At 41.5% G+C, this 14,418-nt stretch overlaps 1 protein-coding gene and 1 pseudogene across 1 annotated transcript in view; one reads left to right on the top strand and one right to left on the bottom strand.

Annotated features, from left to right (window-relative positions):
* LOC129151998 (serine/threonine-protein kinase MARK2-like) overlaps nucleotides 1–14,418 on the bottom strand; it is a 549,435-nt gene that overhangs the window by 230,792 nt on the left and 304,225 nt on the right. The gene's annotated exons all lie outside the window — the stretch shown is intronic.
* On the top strand, nucleotides 12,013–13,238 carry LOC103289607 (nuclear factor erythroid 2-related factor 3-like; annotated as a pseudogene).

Below are 14,418 nucleotides of genomic sequence, written 5' to 3'. Positions count from 1 at the left end.
CTGAGGGTTGAATGAAATTATCAGCAAGACATCCTGCATGTTTTGCCAGCCAGCATTGCGAGGGAGCTCTTCCCAGAGCTGAGGATAACAGATCTGGGTTTCTGTTTCCCAAATGAGATGTGATCTAGGCAGCAGCTGCAGGGGTCCATCCAGGGCTGGGTCTGGCCATCTGGCCAGGTGTGTGGGAGGCAAGGTCCACAGCGACAGATCATGGAACCATTGCCAGAGGTGAAGTCTGAGCTCCCTCTCTCTGAAGAATATTGCCGGCCAGTGAGGTAAAAGTAATTACTTGTCCCTGTTAATTGAATTCCGAACTTTAAAGTAGAGGTTCTGATTTAGGTTAATGTGACATGGGCCAATTTAAAATTTTAACTTAAAGAAAAAAATGGCAATGAACCTCAGTGCTTGGAACGAGCGAGGCTGGCTAAGTTCCTCAGGGCTGGAGCCAGTGTTCACAACTTCCACAGGTGCTGGCCTCCTGCAAAACTGTCTTTAGCATGCCCTGCTTGCAACCTCGGTTAATGCAACAGGGTTGTGTTACTATAAGGCACAAAATTATTTTAGTTGGTGTCATTCTGTGGGCTTCCCCCTATCCCAACTTTCTATGTGTAGCTTTGGCAGTGGTTTTTTTTTTTTAATTATTTTTTATTCAATGCCTTTGGGTAACAATAATAATAACTAATATTTATAGAATGAATGTTACAATTATAACTGGTCACCTGGTGCACGGATTCGTGCACATTGAAAGGAAAATAATTAGAAGAAATTTTTTAATACTAGAGGCCCGGTACATGAAATTCGTGAACCGGAGCAGGGGTGGTCCCTCAGCCTGGCCTGTGTCCTCTCCTAGTCCAGGACCCCTCGCTCCTTACTGCTCGCGGCTCCATAGTGCTGCTGCGGAGGTGGGAGAGGCTCCCGCCACTGCTGCTGTGCTCGCCAGCGGTGAGCCCAGCTTGTGGCTGAGCAGCACTTCCCCTGTTGGAGCACACTGACCACCAGGGGGCAGCTCCTGTGTTGAGCATCTGTCCCTTAGTGGTCACTGCACATCATAATGACTGGTCGTTCTGGTCGTTCTGCTGTAAGGGTCTCTTAGGCATTTATTATATAGATTGCTATTTGCCCTTTCTCTGTAATGGAAGTGTCAGAGCTGCCGCTGGTCACTGAATGCAGGGCGATCAGCAGGGCGATCGGGCCCCCAGTCACACCCGCCTTGGCCTGGCACTGCCCGCTCACCTGCTCCACCATCCCGCCGTGGTCCTGCTCTCCTCGGGGCCCATCGGGGCCAAGAGCACCTCTACTGCCGCCCGCTGCCGGCGCCATGTTGCCGACACCCACCATGTTCCGTGCCACCGCCTGGTGGTCAGCACATGTCATAGCAAGTGGTAGAACTCCCGGTCTCCCAGTTGAACTCCTGGTCGACCGCCCGCCTGAGGGGGCAATTTGCATATTAGGCTTTTATTGTATAGGATAACTGATTTTAATCTTCAGAACTACCCTACTTCATTCAGCAGCTGAGTTAACTGAGCCTCAGAGGGGTTAAGTCATTTGTCTAAAGTCACAGAGCTAGGAAGGTGGCAGAGCCAGGGTTTAGACCCAGGCAGACTGGCCCTGTGTTGAGCCTCTCAGGCTACTGTCTAAATTGAAGGTAATGTGTGACTTCTCCTGTTAAAGCCATGCAGTGTATCCTGGTGGCGGTTCAGTCTGGGCTTCACAGTTGTTTTTAAACCTTAATGATGACAGGTTGGAAAGTGCCAGGCCCGAGTTTGTATATTTCCTTCTAGTCTGGAATACAAATGTCTTATGCAGGATGCCATTTAAGACCAAATAACCCAGTCTTTGGGTGGGGTGGGGGGAGGGGGAAGAACTGGTAGCAGACTACAGACAGTCCACGACTTACAATGGTTTGACTTGTGATTTTTTTGACTTTACAATGGTGTGAAAGCAATTCACATTCAGTACAACCTGTGCTTCGAATTTTGAATTTTGTCTTTTCCTGGGCTAGTGATATGGGATACGTACTCCTATCTCATGATGCTGAACTGCAGGAGTGAGCCACAGCTCCCGGTCACCCTTGCAATCACGAGGGTAAGCAGCCACACTCTGTAGTGTACTGTATTACCAGCATGTTTGGATATTGTTTTCTGAGTACATTTCAAGTAGGCTAGGCTAAGCTACAATGTTTGGTAGTTTAGGTGTATTAGATGCATTTTGTTTTATGATATTTTCAACTTACAATGGGCTTATCCGGATGTAACCCCACTGTAAGTCAAGGAGAATCTGTATTGTGTGATTGTCACAGGGGCCATTGCTCTTCTCTTCATATCTGTCAGTACAGGCAGACCTTGACCTAAAAGAACGGGAATTCTCACTGTTAGGCATCCCAAGGAGAAGTTAACATTGGGTCTTTAGGCAAGGTTGAGAAAAGTCTCCTCCAGAAGCATTTCTGAGGTAGGTGAGTGAGCTTCTGTTAGGAAAGTCTAATTCAGGATGGGTCTGTGTGGTAATAGTAACATGCTCCCTGTGGGTACCTGTGCTGTTTGGCAACTAAGGGGTAGGACTGGGCCACAGCTGGAGTGAAATAAGCAGGAGACATGATTGTCTTTATCCTTGAGGCCAAAGTGATGGCAGCAGTAGTCACTGGCAGACGGATGGAGGGACACAGCCATGGCATCCTGGTGGGAGCCAGTGTCAGGAGCAACCAGCACCCCAAGCGGCCTGGGCCATGGTGCAGACTTTGCTTGCTGACTTTCTGCTCCACCGGAAGTGGCAAGGACCACTAGGACTGGGTCTGGAACACTAGTAAACACCCCTAGCAATTCCCGAAGCTGTTAGGAGTAGAAGGTCCACAGGAAAATTGGACTTCCTGCTAATTTACAGACTGAAGTCCCAGAATATTCTCTATTGATGTAAGAGTGACATTGTCTATCTCCCAAACTAGCCATAACTGAACACATAGGCTACATAAGCCTTTCTTTCACTGGAGTAGTTTGGGCTTTCCTTGATCAGTCCCTAAGTTGGAATTCACTGACCATTGTTGGAATTTGATATGACTCAGTTTGCTGAAGCCTGTTGTCAGAATTAAAGGTCTTAGAGTTAAGAAGACTCTTGCAACAACAAACAAGTTTTTTATATACACGTATATTCTTTGATGGAATTCTTTTTTTGGTAGTCTCTTAGCTTTTGATAACATTTAAAAAATTATTATTTAAAGAAACAAATATTGGTTGTAAAGTTCTGAGTGAATGAATGTTCCTTGTTGCTAGTAGGCAGAAGCCTTTGAAAAAGTGAATAATTAATTTCTTGGAGCTTCAATTTCCTACCTATAAAATGTTGGTAGTAATATCCTCCTCATGAATTATGGGGAGTGTTCAATCTCCATATGATCTTAAACCAAAAAGAATCTTCATCCACAGGTAAAGAGTCTTCATCCACCATTGGAACAATACTGCAGCAACATTTGCATTCTAGACAGAAGGCTTTGTAATATGGTCTCAATTGCAACATTTCCGTCCTCTTAAGTACTGTCTCTTTACCCTGACAATCTAAACTAGCTCAGTTAGACACAAAGATGTCTCTGAAGGCCACGGGACTATTAATGCTCAGGCTTAATTAAATGACAAGTCCAATTTTGACAAAACTGATTTACTTGCTGTGGGAAAAGTGCCAAGCCTGGAATGAGTTTAATTGAATTCAAGTGTTAATCTGTTTATTCATCACCTATCAAATGATTCTGTGTGTGTGTGTTTAAGGATAAGTATGAATACATTAAAAACCATACAAGTATAGAATAGCAGTACTTTAATAGGTCAGTTTAGAGCATAATTTTCATACTGCTGCTAAGGATTTTATCCCACATTTCCTACCTCAAACTGTGGGTGGCAGCAGAGACCTGGGAAATATCTTCTGTGCAATTCAAATTACATTCAAGGTGTAGTCATAGCAAGGAAATGATTGCACTAAGTTATAAGTAAGTTGGGTCTTTATTTTTGAACTAATAATGGCATTACTTTGTCATTTCTCGTTTCATTCTTGTAGCCAAAAGGAGTAAAAGAGGGCTGTGGTCTGGCTTGCTCTCTGACATGCCTTTTTTTCATTATTTTATGCCAATAATCTTCCCTTTCCTTGGAGGCCACAGGCCCCCTCCATGGAGTCCTTTTCTTTTGATGGTGCCTTATTGATTTCATTTGATCAGGTGGCTTCCTTTGGAGCCCCAAAGTATGTCCTAATGCTCATGCTGGATTAGGATACTGAACATTACCTAGCACTTGAGTTCTTTGTGTACAGGTCAGTCCCTCTTGATGTGAGCAGGGACCAAGGTCTTCAAAGCTCGCAGGATCAGAAAACTGCGTGACTTTGTTCCTGAGAGGGACAGGAGCACTGACCTTTTCATTTGGATTCCAGTTTCAAAATTGAAACGAAAGAGGCAAACTGGTCAAGAAAGCCCACTTTCCATCCAGGAAATATGAATGGTGGTGGGGTGAGAGAGAAGAGGGGCAAAAGGAAGAAGCAAGGGCTGAAAAAAGAAGAACAAAAGAGAGGAAAGGTTGTATACCACTGTGTGTATGCTGTGATAGCGTTTATGTGAAATTGATTTTCTGTGTGTGACACATACATCAAGGAATTAGAAAAAAATAAAAAATATAATATATAATCTATGGTTGTTAATGATCTTTTTGGGTGAAAAAAGCAGATTGCATATTAAGGGTATGAGTCTATTTAGGGAAAAACGAATGACTAAAGCCTTATATATATAGAAGTTTGCTTGGATTCATGTAGATGAATGAGGGTAAAGGTCTGAAAAGACACACACCAGCCTTAATACTATGCTTTTTGGGACAAGGGGTGAAAGATGGAGTGGAGGTGGTCACAGTGATGCTGGGAAGATGATTAGCTCTTTATCAAACTCTGTATAGTTTCGCCTTGTAAACACGTGAACATGTATGGACTGTCATTTGAAAACATCACACAGGAAAAATACAAAAAACAATCCATGAGCCATAATGCAATGCGTACTTCCCCTTCCTAACCTATGAGGTTTAAAAAAGACTGCTTGAAAACAGGCTGACAACAACTCTCAGATGGAGAGAGATTCTTCCTGAAACCAAATGAGTCATCTTGGGCTGATTCAAAGATCCTCAACTTCCTTGCTAATTTTTATGCTTAAGTTTTCCACATCAGGTTGGGTTATACATAGTTTTCTGTCCTTAATGACTACACATAATCAAAAGGTACTTATTGATCATTTTGCTATTTATTTCTTCAGATGTAATTCTTTTGGTCCTATGATTATCTTATGTTTCCATGGAAGTATAATAGGCATTTCTAGGTCTGAGGCAGTCATGGGAAAGACAAATAAGACCTTATGGGTAACCTAATGAACACTCAAATAATTTGATTTGGAGCTCTCACCAGCCAAGCTCTTACCCTCCTTCCCTTTATCCCTCTCTCTCACCCTTCCTCCTTCTCTCCCTCCTTTTCTCAATTATTTATTAACCACTTATTATGAGCCAGATACTGTGCTAGATCTCAGAGATACAAGATCCTATTGGATCTCCCCTGGCCATGCCTAGGGGAGAGGCTGGGATACTCAGCTCTCTCCTTTGTGGCCTCATTAATGTTGCCCCTGCAGCCAAGACACTGAGCTTCATCCCCCTTCTTATCCTAGTCTAGCTGCTACTTCTTCCACTTCTGCAACGGAGGTCCTGTTGCTGAGGCCCGCTCACTGCTCTGATTGCTCTTACTAGTTGTTTCAGAGTCTTCCCTCACCAGAGTGTGTGCCATAGAGCTGGGCCCTCCCAGCACCTCTGCCTCTTTGCCTCATCCTGCCAGTGTGCACCTCATCCTTTAGGAGAGCAGGGTATCTCCTCCTTCCATGCTGGAGAGTCTCTGCCTAGGTTCACAGGCCACTCTGATCCAGTCACCTCTGTCATCCTCCATACAAAGCCATTATCTTTTCACTTTCAGGCTCTCGTTGTGTGTGTGTATTTATGTCCATGCTAGTTTTTGCTCTGGAATATCATTAGTGTGTTTTATTATCAGACCAGCTGACAGAGGCCCCTTTGTTCTTTTGTTTGTTTTTAATCAACTGAACTTTCATTCATTTCTCTGTGTCCCAGGCCAGGAGGTGAGACTTGAAGACGAGTGAAATTTGATATTAGAGTACATCGTTTTGCTTTTGTGATCCACCGAGTTCTCCTAAGCTGACATCATTTAATTTTCCATTTATCAGAGAATCATTGTCTGTATGCTTCCCATTTTCTCTGCTAGTGGAATTAAGAGAATAGGGAAAAGTAGTTGGAGCTAAAATGGTCAGAAAAGGCTACAGGGCAGAGATGAGGCTTCAGGATGGAAGGCTTTGAATTTTAGGCTACTTTAAACAACAAATATAATAATGATCAGTGACCATTATCTAAAAATCCAGAGTAATTGTTCCCTCTGGAAACTCACTCTGACTAGTCCCCCAGAACTCAAATGCTATCTTCGAGGAGGCTGCTGGCCTGGTTTTGCCTGAGAGGCTGCTTTGTGTTCTGTGTTAGGCTCTACTGTGTGGGGCAGGGTTGGTGACTCCGGAAGGGTACCGGGTAGGTAGGTGGAGAGCTTACGCTGACATTCAAATTTAGGCTACATGTCTCTGCATCCTTCCTTGTCCTCCTTCCTGTATGTTAGCTCAAGTTTGTAAATTTATTCTGAGTCTAGAAAAAGTAGAAACACTGCATATTTTCCAGTCAGAAGTGATGTGAACGATGCCTTTTATGAAATTTCAGAGACAGCATTTCTAACAGGATGGTAAAAGAAGGGCATTGGCATGGCGGTGGGAAGGGAGAAGGAAATAAAAGAGGCTAGGGAGGGGGAAGCCAGAATACAAACTCTTCGGGGAGAAAGTGTATATTATTTTCCTCTTTCTAGGTCTGTCATGATCATGGTCTCAGAGAGAACATCTTTCTTGGGTAATGTTCTTTAATGCACTTCTTGTAGTTCTTAGAAGAAATATTATAGCCTCATCGATATTTATTCCCAAGTGAGGACTGCAGATTTAGGTCTGCATCTCAGGCTCAAGCTTGGTATGCATTCATTGAGCACAGAGGTGGGTGGATTATCTGCATAATCATTATTTATTATTATTGTTATTATTTTATCTGCATTATTTACATTGTGATTTCTCTCTCTCTCTCTCTGCTAAGTTCATATAATTGAAATTGCACCAATAAATCTGTATTTGATGCATTTTCCACTTAAACAATTACAATGTGGTCATTGTTTCAATTTTGGGGCTATCATTTACTTGCTTGAGAATTTGTGGAAAGCTGTGTGAGTTTTCTTGAGAAAAATGTACCTATAAGTTTATATAAATCTTATAATAATTTCAGACACTCATAGCTCATTTATAGACTTTCAGGTTGAGATGAAAGTAGCATCGTGTCAAAAGAAGGAAAGCTTTCTTCCGTTGGGCTTAGAGAGAGTAGAGGCAACAGATAGAGTGCATCAGCAATGGCAGATGCTAACACAGTGGGGAAATAGGGGTAAAGTACATTGGCAGCTCTGAAGACCAAGAGAAAACATGGTCCAGGGACCACAAATGCTGAGGAACCTGAACCCAGGAAGTCTGGACAGATATGATCTAACCGTGACCCCGTTTCTGCAACCAAAAGCAAAACAAAACGAAAGACTGCTGTAGCCTGTTTGTTGTCCACCAGGTTTCTTTTTCACAACCACAAGTGTATTTCTCTGATAAGTGGGGAAAGAAAGACCATGGAGGAATTTCTCCAATACTTGGGCCAGAGTAAAATGAGAAGGAATGAGTTGTTTAAGCCCCAGTAAAACAGCCTGAGCAGAACACCTCTTGGATTGCAACTATTTCCCCACATGTGGTATTGCCTAGGGTTCAGGTTTCATTCCATTAATCATTAAGAGAATCAACTATTTCTGATCTCTCACTTTTTTTTGTTTATAAGTTTAAGAATGTGTTTTCCATTTAATTTTATTGTAAGAGTTATTAATATTCCTAAAGTAGGAATAGAACATTCCAAAAGGAAGTTGCCAACCACATGTCAAAGAAGAGAGAAATGGAAATATTTCAGTGTCCATCTGAACATTTTAAAAATATATATATTTTTATTGATTTCAGAGAGGAAGGAAGAGGGAGAAAGAGATAAAAACATCCACGATGAGAGAGAATAATGGATCGGCTGCCTCCTGCAAGTCCCCCACTGGGGATCAAAGTTCACAACCCAGGCATGTGCCCTTGACTGGAATTGAACCCTGGACCAAAGTTCACAGGCCGACGCTCTATCCACTGAGCCAAATATTTTTTAAGAGAGAGTACCCAGTGGTAATATCCCTAAAAACACCCACCTATTTGAGCCTCATTCCCTTTAGCATTAATTCATATAGTCAACTTCCCCTATTCTAGATAATAGTCTTCAGGCCATATCTGGGTTGCAGTTGAGTAGCTGACACAGATCGTATGGCTCACTATTTACTAAAGACTAAAATACTTGCTCTCTGGCCCCTTACTCCAACCCCTGTTCTCAATCACCACGCTTTCTAATATTATGACTTTTTTTTATATGAGGATAAAATGTACTGATTAGGCCAATGCAAATGTCCAATCTACTTGATAGTTATATTTCTTCCAATCATAAAACTGTAAGTTGCTATTCTGATGGTGTACAGTAGTTTCTCAGGAGCTTTGTTAGCTTGAGTAAGTAACCTTGAGTCGATTATCTCCGGGACACTAACAACTACTAGCAAGTTTCCGAGTGTGAAGTTGAGGGTAAGACCAAGGCCTGAGATGTATTCATCAATCCCTGTCTCTCCCTGGTGATTCATGAGAGGGGTTGCCACCTGGCTTTCTCTGGATGACTGCTCTCTAGGAGTTGCTCACCTTGCCTTTCTTCTATAAAGCTCTAAAGCTATATTTTCAACTTTTCAGATCCTTGCTTTGTCAGTTTAGAACAAGCTGAACAGTCTAAATTGATATAATTGGCCCCCTCTTTTTTTTGTAATCTCTCTCCTTCCTTTTAAGAATATTTAAATGTAGCCAGTGTCTTCTGTAGTCATCCAAATCAGTGCTTGATTAGAAAAATACAATTGATGGGGGATTTTCCAATGAGGGCTTGCAATTACTCTTTGACTCATTCAGCCCTGCATTTCTCCAAAACTATCTCCATTGACTTAGTATAGAGTTGAGGACATATGTTCTTTTGATCACAATTAACTGAAGTGACTACGGGAATATTTACATGGAGCTTTTGAAATATTTATATACAAATATTAATGGCACCTAGAAGTTTACTTATTGCATTTTAAAATTTGAGCAATGTATTATTCATGGCTGTCAGAAATTCATAATGCGTGAACCTCCGCTGTTGCACTCTTGCTAGTGTGTGTGTGTGTGTGTGTGTGTAGTCAATGTCACGAGATCATCCATGTGAACTGCTGTCATCCATTGTGTGAATAAATACTTCCCAATCACATGGCCTTCTGTGAGTGGTATGACTTTTTCTGAAGAGCTCAGAATAGTTCACAGGCATGACTCCATCAGTTGCTGCAAAATTCTGGGGAATGTGTAGAGGCAGATGCTGTCACCTGGATTTTACCACTTGGGGGATAGAGACATAGGTCATTTGAATGGGAAACACCATGTGCATGATCTTACAGCTCAGTGGGGCAGAGAATGAAAGGCTGATCCCAGTCCTAGATCAATCCATCAATCAGTAGGTATTGAGTGCACATTCTGGCTCAGCATGGGACTAGCTGCTTGCCAAACCATTGTATGTCTTGCTTATGTGATTTGGGGATTCTACATCTTGAATAAAAAATATTGCCATTTGTGTGCAAATCAGTTGTAAATTGAGAAGGAAAAAGCAGGAAGGAATTATGAGATGAATAAGGAACATGGCAGGGAATGGAGTCAACTTTTGAAGGCAGGTATCCTCCTAATGTGACGATATTGCAGACTTCTTACTCTATTCCCAGGACCATTTTCAGGGCAATGAATTAAAAAACAACAGAATTACAGTTATACAATAAGTGATGGTGGCAAGCAAAATCCTGGGTACTTATTATCTCTCATTCAATGAATTCTCTGGGTGACCCTCACTGTCAATACCCAAACTGTGACCACTGCTCAGCACAGTAGTGATTGAAAGACTTTTTTTTTTTTTTTGCTGCATTTTAAATGCAGTTAGAAATTGAACAACTTGAAATCTATGCTATGTCCAATCTGATTGATAGTTATATTTCTTCTAATCATAAGACTATAAGTTGCCACTCTGGTGGTGTACAATAGTTTCTCTGGAGCTTTATTAGCTTGAGTAGGTAACCTTGAGTCCATTGTCTCTGGGACACTAACAACTCATATGCCCATCTATTTTTATAAGTGGGAAACTGAGGACCAGAGACATGAAGTGTCTTGACTCAAGCACACAGCTTGAGGCAGAGCTGTGAGTAGAAATCCATGGACCCTGACTCTATCCAGTCTAGTTCTCCTTCAACTTATTTTGAACTGTTATCCTTAGGAGAGGAAGCAGAGCAGTCAATAGTCTCTACCACCTGTTTTTAATTGGTTAATTAGCAAGCTTTAGAAAATCATCTTCTTAAAAGAAATAATGGATTTCTTTCACTCACATGGATGTCCTGAATTTTCTTAAAGACTTTGTTTTGGTGCTTTGAGTTTGAGAGTGAGCCAGAATTCCCTACAGCCAAACTCTCAAAAAAACAAAACAAAAACGCACAGAATTACCAACAGCCATTAACTGAAACCTGGGTTGCTGCATTAGCAGGTGACACCAACTGCTTAATGAGGTGCCCCTGTACAGTGATCAATAGAGTTCGGGGGTGGGGTGCCATATCTCCTTCGAAACTCACCCACTTTCTAGACAAATGCAGAGGGCACAGTGGGCAGTCAAAGAGGCAGTGTGAATTAGTGTCAAGGAACATCTTTTATTCATGGGAGTCATACATCAGAGGGAAGTGAGCATGGCTTAGTTTTGTCACAGGAATAAAATAAGAAGCACTGGAAAGTTGGCACTTTGTCAAAATGCCATTTTTGAGTTGTGCAGTTCGTACTTTACACTTTGTGTGAAAATATCTGCCTCATGAATTTGTGAACTTCAGAGTGTACAGAGTGACACACCTCGAAAAGAGAGACATGGTTAGGCAATTTAGCATTTATTTTTTTATAGGTGAAAAGACTGGAGGGTGAATTTTACGTTTCCTAAACAGCAGGGGTAACTGGAGGGAGGATGGCTATTTGGGGGCTGGGGATCTCCCAGCATTGAGTGATGGACTTGTACCAGTGAGCTGTGGTGGAAGTCTTCCCCCTGGCAGGCTAGAAGTTCCAGAACCATCCTCACCCCTGTCAGGTGGTGGCCTGGGTATTGGTAGAGACACTGCAGTATGATTCTAGGAGACTATACAAGCGCACACACTCAGCCATGGCAGAGGGGCTCAGAGACACATGGGCTCACTCCTGACTCTACCATTCACGTTTCCACACCCATGTTTTCCTCCTTGCAATGCTAGTAATAATGCCGTTCTTGCATGGCTGTTCTGAGGAGGAAATGACATTCTAATCCACGTCAACGTACCTGGCACAAAGGAGTGCTCTAAGTTCTTTCCTGTATGGAGTTGCCTGTATTATTTAACTGGGGAAAGTGAGTCATAGCCAACAGCATATCTCCATTTGTACAGAGGAATTGACAAAAGTGAGGAAAGACAATTCTGTATTAGGTACTAGAACTACTGTTGAAATTGGGTTGTGTGTATTAAAGTACTTTCCCCCCCTTCCTTGAAAAAAAATATTTTTATTGGTTTCAGAGAGGAGATAGAAACATCTATGATGAGATAGAATCATTGATTGGCTGTTTCCTGCATACCCCACACTGGGGATTGAGCCCACAACCCAGGCATGTGACCTGACTGGGAATCAAACTCTGACCTCCTGGTTCTAGGTTGATGCTCAACCACGGAGCCACGCTGGTTAGGCTTCCCTTCCTTTTCCAGGGCATCTCACTGAGAGATACTCCTCCTCTTTCAGGAAGTATCAGTGATGGCATGAATTCTTCAGCATATTATAATGTGAATTTTAGCCAGGCTATAAGTCACAATGTGAATCTCCACGAGGCCATGTTACAATGCATTTAGAAGAGGTTCAGTAGCAAGGACTCCACAGCCATGAGAACCATTTCTGCAGTTAAATTCTCATATCACCAATCCTGAATCCACCCATCCTGGAACTAATATGACAGGATTTGTTCCACTTATTGACCATCAGATAAGGAATCTAACAAGCCAAGACCTTCTATATGACCTTGATATAAACATATTTTATGAGATAACATTAATGTCTTGGGCTACAAAATAAGCTTTTGATCCAATGGATCATTTTTGAAGAACCAGATTCAGATTCTGGGCTTTTCTTAAAGTCAAGCCATAATAGCCCCTCTGTCACCAAGTCTAATTCCTCTATGTGTGAAGGTGCTATAGGTTCTAGTAGTGACCTTGACTATCTCCTACCATGCCTTAGAAGGGGCTGTAGGAGGCTACTACCCAGACCCTAGTAAGCTTTGTCACATGGATCTCAGGGGTGATTCTGATTTCCACAGGGACCTTGCATTTCAACATATTCCACAACCACACTTACCATTTACAGCCAAGTGTATCAGAATCCACTTCTGAATCTTTTTCATGGCCTGGGAAGTCACAGAAAATAAGGAGTAGGTACCTGAATGACACAGACAGAGACTTAAGTTATGATGGATGCCATGCTAAAGCTCCGCACATCCCTTTTTCCGTAGATGAAATTGTCCGCATGCGTGTTGATCCTTTCAACAGCATGCTAAGCAGGTACTACCTGACAGATCTACAAGTGTCACTCGTCCATGATATTAGACAAAGAGAGACAAGTTGCTGCTCAGAACTGTCATAAGAGCAAACAGGACATAATTTTGAATCCAGAAGATGATGTATGTAATTTGCAAGCAAAGAAGGAAACTCTCAAGAGCGAGCAAGCCCAGTGTAACAGTCCTATTAACATAATGAAACAAAAACGGTGTGACCTTTATCATGGTATTTTTAGTAGGTTAAATGATGAAGGTAGGCCAGTCAATCCAAACCAATATGCTCTTCAAGGCAGCCATGACAGGAGTGTTTTGATTGTACCCAAGGAGCTGGTGACTGCAGGGCACAAAAAGGAAACCCAAAAGGGAAAGAGAAAAAGTGAGAGAAGAAATTGAAAATGGGTTGATTCCATTAATATGTATAAAGTAGTAATGTTCAGATGATATATGGACCACAAACCATTGAAATGGCTTCAAGGTTTAGCTCAGGTGTTACATAAGTATCTTTTAAGTACTACTACCTGAGTTACTCAGTTAAGGCTGCTATGAAGCTTATATGGATAAGTGTAGGACTTCAAGATCAGACCTGTGGGGAAGCTGGGGAAAGCCACAATTTTCCAAGTCCTCCTGAATTATGTGCATAGTTCATACATATGTACAAAGAGTACATGACATGAAAACTTGATATGACTATCCAGTCACTTTGGTAAGTAAGATGGTTACTTCAAAGATAGTAAACACTGGATGTAATTGTTCTGAAATGTATTTCAGTTTTTGACTTGAAATGCAAAGTAGCCTTAACATTCTCATTTAGTTTGTTAGCACTGAAATATATGAGCTTTTCAAAACCTATGTTAATTCTTATGAATACTTAAATTATAACTCTCTGTGGAAATAAATTTTATACTTGAATTATTAAAAACTTAAACTTTTCCCTTATATACAGAAATTCCAAGCAAATTGAATATCTTTCCTCCAAAATACCCAAATTCAGAAATATAGGTAAATATCTAGCAAATAGGTCAGCATGTTAGACTCAATCCAAATTAAAGTCAATATAGTCTATTAAACTGATAAGGGAAATTCCAACTTGGATTTAATAGAATACTATAGGAAATAAAAAAAATTTATAAGTGGCCAAGCTCTAAACCATGGTGTAAAAACAAAAACTGAAGCTTTTAAAAATAGTACATTAGGCTTTACTGGCTAAGAAGAAAGATCTCTATAACATCGGGTGTGAGAGATAGAACGGCGCTAGCTACCTGTGTATTGGGAAACAGAACTCCCAGGCAAGTAAGGCAGCCTGTAGGGATGGTCTCATTTGTAACATTGATGTCTCACCAAAGAACTTGCATAGCTTCATGTGAAAACATTACAGGCCATACATGAGCACAAACCAACAATAGGGGAAGAGTCAATAGATGAGCATAGACTACAACCAAAGAACTTGAAATACTGAAACCACATGAAACAGGACAGTAACAAGCAAGTGGACTTGAGAATGAATTAAAAAGTCATTAATCCTAGAAATAATGGCATTGAATTGCAAATGATTGAACATCAATACCATTAGTCT

Source organism: Eptesicus fuscus, chromosome 17, assembly GCF_027574615.1.
Source record: "Eptesicus fuscus isolate TK198812 chromosome 17, DD_ASM_mEF_20220401, whole genome shotgun sequence".
Classification (NCBI taxonomy): Eukaryota; Metazoa; Chordata; class Mammalia; order Chiroptera; family Vespertilionidae; genus Eptesicus; species Eptesicus fuscus.
Note: the sequence above shows the minus strand (reverse complement) of the source record. Positions and strands in the feature narration are given on the sequence as shown.